Genomic DNA, 12,808 nt, shown 5'->3' with positions numbered 1-12,808 from the left:
GAGCGCTGCACTTCTAAACGCTGCAAAGAGCCTATCAGATGTGTGCGACTAGGCCACACAGGAAAATCATCCATAGCAGAACGCAGCATCAATGAAGAACACACCTTCAACTTCGAAAACACCGAGCATCTGGCTTTTGGGAAAGCGTTATCAAAGAATCTATAGAAAAAGTATTCACGAGAATCTGGTCAACAGAGACGAGGGATACCAACTCAGTGCAGCATGGAACCCGGCGACAGCGGCAATCCGTCGGGAGCACGCCCGTCAATGTCCTACGCCGTGGACGCAGACAGAATGCTTGCACCGAGAACCGAACGCGGCCGCCGGGGGCGACCAGCATCCCCGCCACCTCGCGCAGGCCGCTGGTCCACCGCAGCCTACCGAGGTCTAGTGGAGGGGGGGGGGGGGGGGCGACCGCGGATATAAATAGCCCGCTCTCCGCGAATCTCGACACTTCGCCAGAAGATGGGTAGTATGACACTTCCCGAAACGTCGCGAGATACCAACGCTACCACCCGGCTGGAGTCCCAAGAAACCTTCATCAATAGTTTACGCCGGGAAAGCCTACAGTCACATGTACAGTCGCTGTCTAAATCGGGGCGATTTATCTGACATCCTAAAGGGATGATGATTGGCTTTCGGGCCGAGGGCATAAGCACTTTCGAAATGACAAAGTCTGTAAACGGCCCGGGTGCGCATGTGGCTGAAGTTTGGAGCTAAAACTGATGCTGATGCAAATGTGGTGCACCACAGGGATGAACTACGGTTGCGGAGATGTGTGGGGGAGAATAGATGTGCGGCTGTTGAGCAGTTGGCGGCCCAGATGAACGAAGGAACTACCACCGCTGCATCCTCAACGACTGTTGAGCGAACGTTGCGTCATACAAGTATTCGCAGTAGGTCTCATTGGCCCATGCTCACTACTGCTCACTGGCGACGAAGGCTGGAATTTGCACCCCAGTACTGAAACTGGACGGCCAGTGAGTGCAAACAGGTGGTGGTTTCAGGTGAAGAGCATTTTATGCTCCATCGTACAGAGTGTTGTTGGCGTGTACAGGGTGAAGCGTCTAAACGGAAACATCCTACTACAATCGTCGAAAAGGTCCAGGATCAGGAAGAGAGCGCTATGGTCTCGGGCATGTTCTCGTGGTATTCCCTGGGTGATCTCGTCATGCTGGAAGGGACAATGGATAAGCAGGAATATGTATGTAACTCTTCAGGCTTTCCCGGCGATCTAATGACATCTTGGATTGTCGGGTGTTCTGCCGGATATCAGCGTCGGACTTGCACGATATTTCGGTCAAGTATCTCGTCGCCTTCATCAGGTGCGACCTGAGACTGCTCCTCGAGTGGACCTGGTCCAGTATTTATGCCTATGGCCTTCCCCCTCCACCAACGGCTGCAGGCGCTTCCTCTGTGGTACGCGCCCATTCCCTGCCACCTGCTCCGTTTTCCGTCCGCTGCGGTTCTAAGTGTTCCTTCTGCAGCCCGCGCCCACCAAACCCGCTCCTGGGGGTTTCACCTACGGTCTGGGGTACCAAGCGTTCCCCCTGCGGTCCGCGCCCGCTCACCACGACCTGTTGGAGCGTTGCCGCTCCGTTTTTTGTCCGCTGCGGCTCTGGCTGTTCCCTCTGCAGTCCGCGCCCAACAGTCCCACTTCTGGGTGTTCCATCTTCGGTCTGGTGCACCTGGCAGTCCGTCAGGGGCTCGTTTTCCATCTCCATGTCTCTGGTTCTTCTGTTTGTGTAGTGTTGCAGCTGGCCCCGTTGCTCCTTTAACAAATCCAGAGCCGGATCCCAGGCTCTGCTTAGCTGGTACCCTGTGTCACGGTTCATAAGATCGTCAGACATTTTAATTTCTGTCGATTCTCTTATAACACTGTCCCAAAATCTGGGTGTTTGAGCTAGAATCTTGGTATCCTCATACTTCATGGCATGACCTAGTTCTAGACAGTGTTCAGCAATGGCTGACTTAGTCACCTGTCTTAATCTAGTGTGCCTCTGATGTTCTTTGCACCTGATCTCCACAATTCTTGTCGTCTGGCCAATGTAGGACATGCCACATTCACAAGGTATATTGTAAATCCCTGGTTTTCGTAACCCCAGGTCGTCTTTGACACTCCCCAGCAGTCGCCCGATCTTGTTGGATGGACAGAAAACACACTTGATATTGTGTTTACGGAGGATCCTACTGACTCTGGCAGAAATAGAGCCAGCATAGGGCAGATATGCCACCTTCTTTGCTTCATCTTGGTCTTCTTCAGGAATCTGTGGTATAGTGGCTGGTTGGAGTGCCCTCTCAATTTGTCTGTCCGTGTATCCATTCTTGGAGAAAACTGTTTTGAGACGTTCTATCTCTATAGGACCGCAGAGGGAACATCCAGAGCCGCAACGGACAAAAAACGGAGCGGCAACGCTCCAACAGGTCGTGGTGAGCGGGCGCGGACCGCAGGGGGAACGCTTCGTACCGTAGATGAAACCCCCAGGAGCGGGTTTGGTGGGCGCGGACCGCAGAGGGAACACCTAGAACCGCAGCGGACGGAAAACGGAGCAGCAACGTTCCAGCATATCGCAGGGAATGGGCGCGGACCACAGACGAAGCGCCTGCAGCCGTTGGTGGAGGGGGAAGGCCATAGGCTTAAATACTGGACCAGGTCCACACGAGGAGCAGTCTCAGGTCGCACCTGATGAAGGCCACGAGCTACGTGACCGAAATATGGTGCAAGTCCGACGCTGATATCCGGCAGAATACCCGACAACCCAAGATGTCAGGAATATGTATTTATCTTTGATGACCATGACCATCCTCTGCATGATGGCTGGGCCGTGCACGGCTTATGTTCATCCCATTAATTGTTTGTCATTTTCTATTACAGTAGTGCCACCTCGTTTTCTTATTCCATTTACTGGCGTCACTAACGTCATGCCTATCTTGCCCGTGAGTGGCAGCATCAGCGCGTATCGATAAGCGAACTGTCATACCATTTCTGGAGCGACCGATAGTAGTTCCAGGTCGTCGTGTGTTGGGTAGTCTGGGAGACGCACCAGCAGTGCAGTCGCGACGGAGCAGCAGTCGCGGACGGACCAGCAGTCCAGTTGGTCGGTTGGCTTGCAGCAGCAAGCAAGCCTCCGTCGCGTGGAGTCGGGCTGGAGCCGCTGGCGGCGTGCACGCGAGGTTGGAATGTTGGTTGGTTGGTTGTTTTGGGGAAGGAGACCAGACTGCGAAGTCATCGGTCTCATCGAATTAGGGAAGGACGGGGAAGGAAGTCGGCCGTGCCCTTTGAACGAAACCATCCCGGCATTTGCCTGGAGCGATTTAGGGAAATCAGGGAAAACCTAAATCAGGATGTCCGGACGCGGGATTGAACCGTCGTCCTCCCGAATGCGAGTCCAGTGTCTAACCACTGCGCCACCTCGCTCGGTGGTTGGAGTGTGAGGTGCTGCTTGCGAGTGCTACGAAGTTCGTCGCCCACTCATCTTGGAAATGAAAGTTGAGTCCTCACTTAATATGGAGCCTCAACTGTTTACATTTCATCGTTTGATCCTGGCTGTCGCTTTTGGGACATTCCTGCGAGCGGCCGGCCATGCGGTTCTAGGCGCTTCAGTCTGGAACCGCGTGACCGTTACGGTCGCAGGTTCGAATCCTGCATCGAGCATGGATGTGTGTGATGTCCTTAGTTAGGTTTAAGTAGTTCCAAGTTATAGGGGACTGATGGTCATAGATGTTAAGTCCCATAGTGCTCAGAACCATTTGAACCATTCCCGTGAGCAACAACTTGTGTGTATTTAAGTGGTCTAAGATTCCAGCCGTCTTCCTGTGAAATTTAACTTAATTTATTCCCTGTTATTGAAGTTCACCAGCGGTATCTTCTGCCTTGTGGCCGTAGACATTCCGGCTACCTGCCCTGGTCTTTGATGTGATTTTCGGCAGTGTAGTTTCCTCGTCGTGTTGTTGCTGCCCAGCGCGGCGTGTAGTTCAACAGCTGAAGTGTTATTGGTCGTTGTGGGCGCTAGTATTCTATGTGTCATGTATTGAAATTCTGTGGTCGTTTTGATGGTTGCGTGGAGCGGAACTTATCTGGTTGATAGGTCGGTCGGCTGTCGGTCGGTTGGGTTGCCTCCAGATTAAGAAGTCGTTGGACAGGCTGCCTGTGTCACCTAAACGGGCGTTAGTGTTACAACCCCAGGCTGACTCCTGAAAACCTCTGAGCGCCATTCCTTGTAATGTAGTAATTTCCGTGTTTGGATTTTAGTTATTTGGTTGATGTGTGGCTTGTATCCGAGTATCAAAATCTCTTAAATTTATGTCCTTGTCTTGCCCTTAAGACATGAGATTGTTCTTCTTTATTTTATATGAAATGTTTTAAGATACGGCCTTCTGCCTTTTGATTGTAACTCCTCTTATTGCTTAATATGAGACTTACACCCTAGTTCGATTACAATTAAATTGCTAAGGGCTTCAGCCGATCAGATTGAAGATTTAGGAAATATTCTTGGGTGGAACCTCCAGAATAACGTTTTATTTCAATTTTGCTCAAGCATTGTGTCTTGGATTTTGAATGTGGTCTTCAGCCGATATAAAGTTAATCAAAGGAGGTCGATTAAACTTTTGAGTATTTTGCATCCGTGTTGTAATATTGTGTGTTGATAAATAAACTTTGTATGTTGAGTGCAACTGACAGGAACTCATTTTGGGCCCTTTCCACAAGCTAATACGCTCTGTCCTGCTACATCAGGCATTTCAATTGCATCTACTATAAAGTGTACCTGCGTTGTTCGAAGGGCACCAGGGTGAGTTTATCGTACTCTCCTGGCCACCAAAGCCGGCCGGAGTGGCCGTGCGGTTCTAGGCGCTACAGTCTGGAGCCGCGTGACCGCTGTGGTCGCAGGTTCGAATCCTGCCTCGGGCATAGATGTGTGTGATGTCCTTACGTTAGTTAGGTTTAAGTAGTTCTAGGTTCTAGGGGACTGATGACCACAGCGGTTAAGTCCCATAGTGCTCAGAGCCATTTGAACCATTTGGCCACCATATTCTGTGGATTAAGACCCAATCGAGAACCTCTAACGGGCTGGTCGCGTCGTGGATCCACCAACTAGAAACCAAGCAAATCTGGTTGCGGCACTGCAGTCTGCATGGCTCCATATCCCTGTTTGTACCTTCCACAGCCTCGCTGACTCTGTTCCCGCACGTATCTCAGCTGTTCGCGATGCAAAATAGGGTTTTGCAAGCTTTTAAGGAGTGTCCACGTGAGTGTGATAGGAATACGTGTATCATGTCCTCGAATATTGACCATTAATCCTCATACACTCTTGTTATACGACATTCTGGCCTCACCGAGCGAGGGGGCGCAGTGGTTAGCACACTGGACTCGCATTCCGAACGGTTCAAATTCGTGTCCGCACATCCTGGTTTAGGTTTTCCTTCATTTTCCTAAATCGCTTCAGGCAAATGCCGGGATGCTTCCTTAGAAAGGGCAAGGCCGACTTCCTTCCCCGTCCGTCCCTAATCCAATGGGACCGATGACCTTGCACTTTTCCGACTGCTGTGGCCGAGCGTTTCTAGGTGCATCAGTCCGGAACGACGAGGCTGTCGCAGGTTCGAATCCTGCCTCGGGCATAGATGTGTGTGATGTCCTTAGGTTAGTTAGGTTTACGTACTTCTTAGTCTAGGAGACAGATGACCTCAGATGTCAAGTGCCATAGTGCTTAGAGCCATCTGAACCGCCGGCCGGGGTGGCCGAGCAGTTCTAGGCGCTTCAATCTGGAACCGCGCGACCGCTACGGTCGCAGGTTCGAATCCTGCCTCGAACATGGATGTGTGTGATGTCCTTAGGTTAATTAGGTTTAAGTAGCTCTAAGTTCTAGGGGACTGATGACCTCAGATGTTAAGTCCCATAGTGCTCAGAGCCATCTGAACAATTTTTGAACCATCTCAACCATTTTGGACGTCGCACTTTGGTCCCCTCTCCCAAATCAACCGACCAACTATTCTGGCCATTTTCTGGCAAGTGACCAGCCTGCCTGATTCAGACCATCTTAATTATCAATTTTCTACCCGCAATAAACAGTATGTTCGGATGACCTTTAGAGACAAGTGATTGGTCACTTGACGCCACGACACCTTCATCCCTAATGCCCGACAGCTGGTTGTGTTTCACGCAGCTGGAGCGACACTCGGCGCATGCAAAACAAAGCTTGCACAGCGTGCAAGGTGTAGGCGGTGCGCCCACGCAACGCGCCGCACGCTTCATAACGCGGCCGACATTGCGTAGCTGCGCGCTCAGTAAACCTGTCTGGCCGCGCAGTAAACACGCATTACGACCGCCCTCTGCTGGCAGCCGCTATACGCAGTTCTCGCGCATGCGTGCTCTGCACGGCTCCTACCGTGTAAAGGGATCCAAAATGACGCTACAAAAGATCTTGCGGCCAGACTCCTGTATCCCTGGGTACTTTGTAATTATTAACAGAGAATTATGATCCTTCTATACTTGTAACTTATGTATCGAAATTTTATGACGGATATGTAATTATGAAATATAGTTCTGCCTTGAGCAAACACTATTTTTCTTGTTATACTACTTGTTTCGCAGAAGATCCTCCATCTTCACTCGCTTTATTTATTATTTTTTGAACAATATAGAAAAAACCATTCCTTATGATATTTGCCAATTTTTGAGATTATACTATTTGCGTTACCATAAATATTGACTCATTATTATGTGGCTTGTTCTTCTGATAATTTCCTTAGAACTGACAATACAGTTCCATTGCATAGTGCTGTGTTTCCGTCCATCACTTCCTTTCCTCGTACTACGGCATTTTGTACATGGTGATATTCACATGTTGTACACTGAGATGGTAACAGTCGTGTAATACCTTTCAGTATCGTGTCGGACCTCCTTTAGCCTGCCGTAGTGCAGCAAGCCGTCGTGGGATGGACTCAAGAAGTCCTTGGAAATTCCCTGACGAAATATTGATCCACACTGCCTCTATGGCTTTCCACAATTGCAAAGGTATAGCCCATACATGATTTTGTGCACAAACTGACCAGAATGAACGCCGAAATATATCTCACTTGATGTCAACCTCTTCATCGTCTTCCAACAGTTACTCAAGATACGAAACGGCGTATTACTAATGCCTGCCCTGCAGTTTCCGCTGAAATGCTAGAACGTGTGCTGCAATCATTGCATGGTACACTAAAAGCATATACTGACCCTTGTGGTGGTAATTTTGAGCACATTCTTTGAGGGTACATGGTTTCTATACGTGTCAGACCTCACAGAGGTACGGCACTCACCTTTGTCTTTCGTTTGTCCTAGTGTAAGGTGTCAGGCAAATCAAACACCTTCCATGAAAACCCTGACATGATAAGCAAATCCAGTAGTATGTAACATAGCTCCGAATAAATCGTGACATTAAATTAACCAAAGTAATACGAGTAACGAGTGAGCAAATGGAATACCACAGACTAACAAAAGAACGCCTAAATGCATGTCATACCTTCCCACCGTGAGACAGACGCAGTTCCGAGGGTAGAAACGAGAACAGAAGCCGAGAGCAGAACTGTGTTAAGCTGGAAGGCCCTACGTCGCCAGCTAACCGCTAGGACCACACCCCAACCGAAAGTTTTAGCGTGAAATTTTTTCACGTTTCTGTTACGTCAGGACCACCCCCAGCCCATGTTAAAAGCTAGAGCCCTCCGGAAGAACAGTATAGATCTTACGATAGCACAAAAAGGGCTACACCACCGGCAAGTTTTAGCGTGAGACTTTTTCGTGTCTCTGTTACGTCAGGACCACCCCCCAGCCCATGTTAAAAGATAGTGCCTTCCAGAAGAACAGTACAGATCTTACGATAACGCTAAAAGGACCACACCATCTGCAAGTTTTAGCATGAGACTTTTTCGCGTCTCTGTTACATTGCAAACTTTAAAAAACATTGCCCCACCACGAAAAGTATAACGTATCTAATTGGATAGACCGAATTTTTGTAGGCGGAGCTTAAGGTTAACATTGAGACCCTGATTGGTCAGATGAAAACACAGCCAGATAGTTTTTATTAAACCAACTTCGGTAAATTGTAGTAAGGAGAAGTTAGGAGAGAGTTGGTTCCGAGACGGCGAGGTGAGCGGAGCTGTGCTGTCCGTCGCCCCCTGACGAACACCGACAAGGTAATGAACGCACGCACTGCCACATAACAGCGCATAAAGCTTCACTCAGAACTGCAGAAGTCTCATCTGTTACACCCTCTTTTTGCGTAATACTAGTGTCGATCGTCAATTAAAGCTCATGGTGTTCACATTTACCACTTGAAGTAAAAATCTGAAACGCGATGATTTTTCTGTTGTATAGTTATTGAGAAGCCACATCAGCCACTGTAATTTACGACAAGTTAGATAAGTAATTAAAGATAATTGAGAGTCACTGTAGACCATTTTGATAGTTTTCTCTCTTGTGAAACTAAATTTAAACCTAGATTATAGATGTGATATGGCATAGGTCATGCTTCGATCCATTGTAGAACTTGGAAACCCATTCAGGGAATATTCGTTGACATTTTTGTTGAACGCAGTTGGTTTTTACCATCCTGTATTAAAACATTTCCTTTTATCAGTAGTGCAATTTATAAACGATATTTTGTGAATAGAATAAAATTTCCAATGTTAATCTTAACTGCTTTTTCGACGTTATTTTAGCTGGTAACTATAAATAGGAAAGCCTTGAACCCCTTCCACTAAATTTAGTTAGTATTAAGATTCTTTTACAGGGAGTGCAGTGGAGCTGACGCTGAAATCATTAAGTATTTGGTTGTATCATCGCTAGTCTCACTGAACTCTTCTGAATTCTACATGTCATGTGTGGTCTGACGTCTCCTTACCAGCAACAGGTCCCAGGTTCAAACTAGTCAATTTCCTAAAAAACACGGTCAGACTGTCGTTGCGCGAAAGTGGTACGTAGACACCATATAGAACAAACAGACACCACGCAGAATGTTAGACTAGGCAATGTCCCATTTCACAAAATGGCACCTCCGGAGAATTGTTATATGTGTAGGGCTGCACAAAGGTTCCCATGTAAAAATGATATTCGTTTGTGCTACAATATGGAAGGAACAAGTGTTGGTGTATACAATACTCAAACTACGGTACGTAATAAATTACTTGCACTAGACTCCTGCAACAAACACACTGACGTTCTAACAAACACACTGACGTTCTAATTTAGTCTACTCTGACTGTGGTACTGACAACAGGCATTGTTAGATTGAAATATTAGTACCTTTCTAAAATATATACACGTTTAAAAATCGTAACACTCCGCGTGTGGGCTGCATAGGCGGGTCCCCGCCTACCGTTTCACTTTGTGAAATCCTCGTATCTGTGATGTCATCCATTATCTATATATTTGCGGTTCAAGGTTTAGGTGATTGACTCTGTCTGCGTCTAATAGAAAGAGCGATTCCAATCAAATATATCTTAAAAGAAATTGCACTGTAATCTAATGAAAATTCACGAGAAACAACGAATCGTGGAATTGACAGCTTGAATGCAGCGATATAGTTCAAATAGAAAGAACGATGTCTCTCAAGTAGAAACAACACTACCATAAAAACAAATCATAAAAAGAGATCGGACTACACAACTAACTATAACACTCGAAAAATAACGAAATGTGGAATCGACATCTTCAGTGGAGCTATATAACTCAAGCAGACAGACTGATAATATAAAAAATACATCCTAAAACAAATCGTGCTTCATTCAGAAAAAAGTGCTAAATATTGGTTAGAACGACGATTGTATATGTGACTGCTCGTCCTTTAGCTCAGAACAATGTAAGCTTTTCTGTTAGGTTCCTGCCTAACCTCTTGCTCGGGAAAAGGAGATATTCGCATAAACATATTTTTTACATGAGTTACTAAGACAATCACAGCTGACATTTAATAGTTGTTGTTGTGGTCTTCTAGGCGCATCAGTCCGGAATCACGCGGCTGCTACGGCCACAGGTTCGCATCCTGCCTCGGGCATGGATGTGTGTGTTGTCCTTAGTTTAGTTGGGTTTAAGTAGTTCTAAGCCTAGGGGATTGATGACCTCAGATGTTAAGTCAAATAGTGCTTAGAGCCATTTTTGTTGTGGTCTTCAGTCTGGAGACTGGTTTGATGCAGCTCTCCATCCTACTCTAATCTGTTCAGGTTTCTTCATCTCTGCGTAACTACCGCAACTTACTTCATTCTCAATCTGCTTTCTGTATACATCTCTTGGTCTCCCTCTACAACTTTTACCGCGACCCCCACCTTCCCCCCCCCCCTCCCATACTTCCAATCAGCTCTAAACTAGGGATCCTTTGATGTTTCAGAATATGACCTACCAACCGATCCCTACTTTTAGTGAAGTTGCGGCATAAATTCCTTGTCTTCCCAATTTTTTTCAGTATCTCCTCATTAGTTACGTGATCTATGCATCTAATCTTCAACATTCACCTGTAGCACCACATATCCAAAGCTTTTACTCTCAATTTGTCTTAGATATTTATTGTCCATGTTTAACTTTCATACATGACATACATAGAAAACATTATCATTAAATATAGAAAGTTCAACATAAAACTATATAAAAGTAAAATGTTAAGCTCTGTGTAATCTTACCCTCCCACACATCACTAATAAAATTCTCATTCTGTGCACAAATTTTGAAAATTTCGGTAGTAGTACGATTATAAAGGAAGAACTTTTTTAGTTATCTTGATTGTCTCGTTGTTGTTTCTGGCTCAAAATCTTGTTGTGCCCAGGAATACATTCTTATTTTGATTAGACGTTGCGGGTACTTGAAGACGAAATGACTGATGAAGAGTTACCTGGTGCTATCAATTTCTTTTTATGTTATCCCATTCTTATAAATCACACGGACTTTATAATTTACCCGTTCTAAAAACGAATAATTACATTGTTTGTGACAAACTTATAAAAGTCTACTGCCATCTGAGACATGGCCACCACTATTTACATTCTGCAGTACTCACACTTTTCAAAGAGTTTAAAGAGCAAAATAGTTTTTCTCGACAGCAGAAGAATCTTTACCAAATTGTATCATTATTTCATAAATAAATCCAGAAACAAATTTAACAATTCGCGTTTGATGACGCAATTAATAATATGAATTTTCAGTATGCAAGTAATTTTGTAATTTCAGTTAATTTTAAAGGAAGAGTAATTTTAATTGTTAGAACATGTCGATTTTAACAATTTATTTCGTTTTTATACTTTTAGCCTGAAATATAATACATCGCATACAAAATAATATGACATTTTTAATGAAACATCCGAGATATTTTTAACCTTTGCAAGAATCGATAATATACATGATACCGGTTACTTCTACGAAAAATAGGCAATGTCAGAGGAAGGTGGCTCTTTATAACTCTAAATGCCTTCAGAGAAGCGCAGTGGTTAGACACTGGACTCGCATTCGGGAGGACGACGGTTCAATCCCGCGTCCGGCCATCCTTATTTAGGTTTTCCGTGATTTCCCTAAATCGCTCGAGGCAAATGCCGGGATGGTTCCTTTGAAAGAGCACGGCCGACTTCCTTCCCCGTCCTTCCCTAATCCGACGACCTCGCTGTCTGGTCTCCTTCCCCAAAACAACCCAACCCTTCGGAGAAGACTTCAAAAAAATGGTTCAAATGGCTCTGAGCACTATGGGCCTTAACATCTGAGATCATCACTCCCCTAGAACTTAGAACTACTTAAACCTAACTAATCTAAGGACATCACACAACACCCAGTCATCACGAGGAAGAGAAAATCCCTGACCCCGCCGGGAATCGAACCCGGGAACCCGGGCGTGGGAAGCGAGAACGCTACCGCACGACCACGAGCTGCGGACGGGGAAGACTTCCTAGCACAAAAGTCTATATTCGATGTTACCAAATTTATCTTATTCAGAAACGCTATCCTTGGGATTGCCAGTCTACATTTTATATCCTGACTACTTTGACCACCATGTTACTTTGTAGACAAAACATCAAAACTCATCTGCTTCTTTTAGAGTCTCGTTTCCTAATCTAATTCCCTCAGCATCACCTAATTTGATTCGACTACATTCCGTTATCCTTGTTTTGCTTTTGTTGATGCTCATCTTATGTCCCCCTTTCAAGACAATGTCTATTCTATTCAACCGCTCTTCCAAGTCCTCCGCTGTTGCTGACAGAATGTCAGTGTCGTCGGCAAAGCTCACAGTCTTTATTTCTTTTCCCCAACTTTAATTCCTACCCACGGGCGTAAAATCTCGCGAGGACACGTGCAGCTTAGGCACGCCCACTGCTTATTACACCTACGACGTCCTAGGGCCGCCCCACTCACGCAGACCGCCACGACCGCCATCCGGGAGCTGCTAACTTGCGCTCCCTCGGATCCGTCGCTGCAGACCCACCGGGCTGTACCGGCGACTCTCCAATTAACGCGGCGGCGCGCTAATGCGCTTTTCAGCGCCGCGCGGCCCTCCACTAACAAAGACGGACGGCGCCTGAGGACGCGAATGTCGCCGCGCCCGAAACGTCTTTATGCAGGGCCGCTCGTTAGCGACGCGACGCGTCCGCCGCATCGATTGCCGAGTACGGCGGGTGCGCCCCGCACTTGTTTCGGCTGGCACGCGCTGCGCCGTCTTCAGGAACGCGGACTCCTCTCGCAGCGGCGAGGAGCGCGGGCCGCGTACTGGTGTGCCGGATGAAGGCTTGCGGCGTTCAGCACGAATCCCTAGCTGACTGTTATTCACTACAAAAGGTGAACATCGTTGGGTTTATTGAAAAT

Source organism: Schistocerca cancellata, chromosome 12, assembly GCF_023864275.1.
Source record: "Schistocerca cancellata isolate TAMUIC-IGC-003103 chromosome 12, iqSchCanc2.1, whole genome shotgun sequence".
In the NCBI taxonomy this organism is placed as follows: domain Eukaryota; kingdom Metazoa; phylum Arthropoda; class Insecta; order Orthoptera; family Acrididae; genus Schistocerca; species Schistocerca cancellata.
This window is presented reverse-complemented; position numbering follows the sequence as displayed.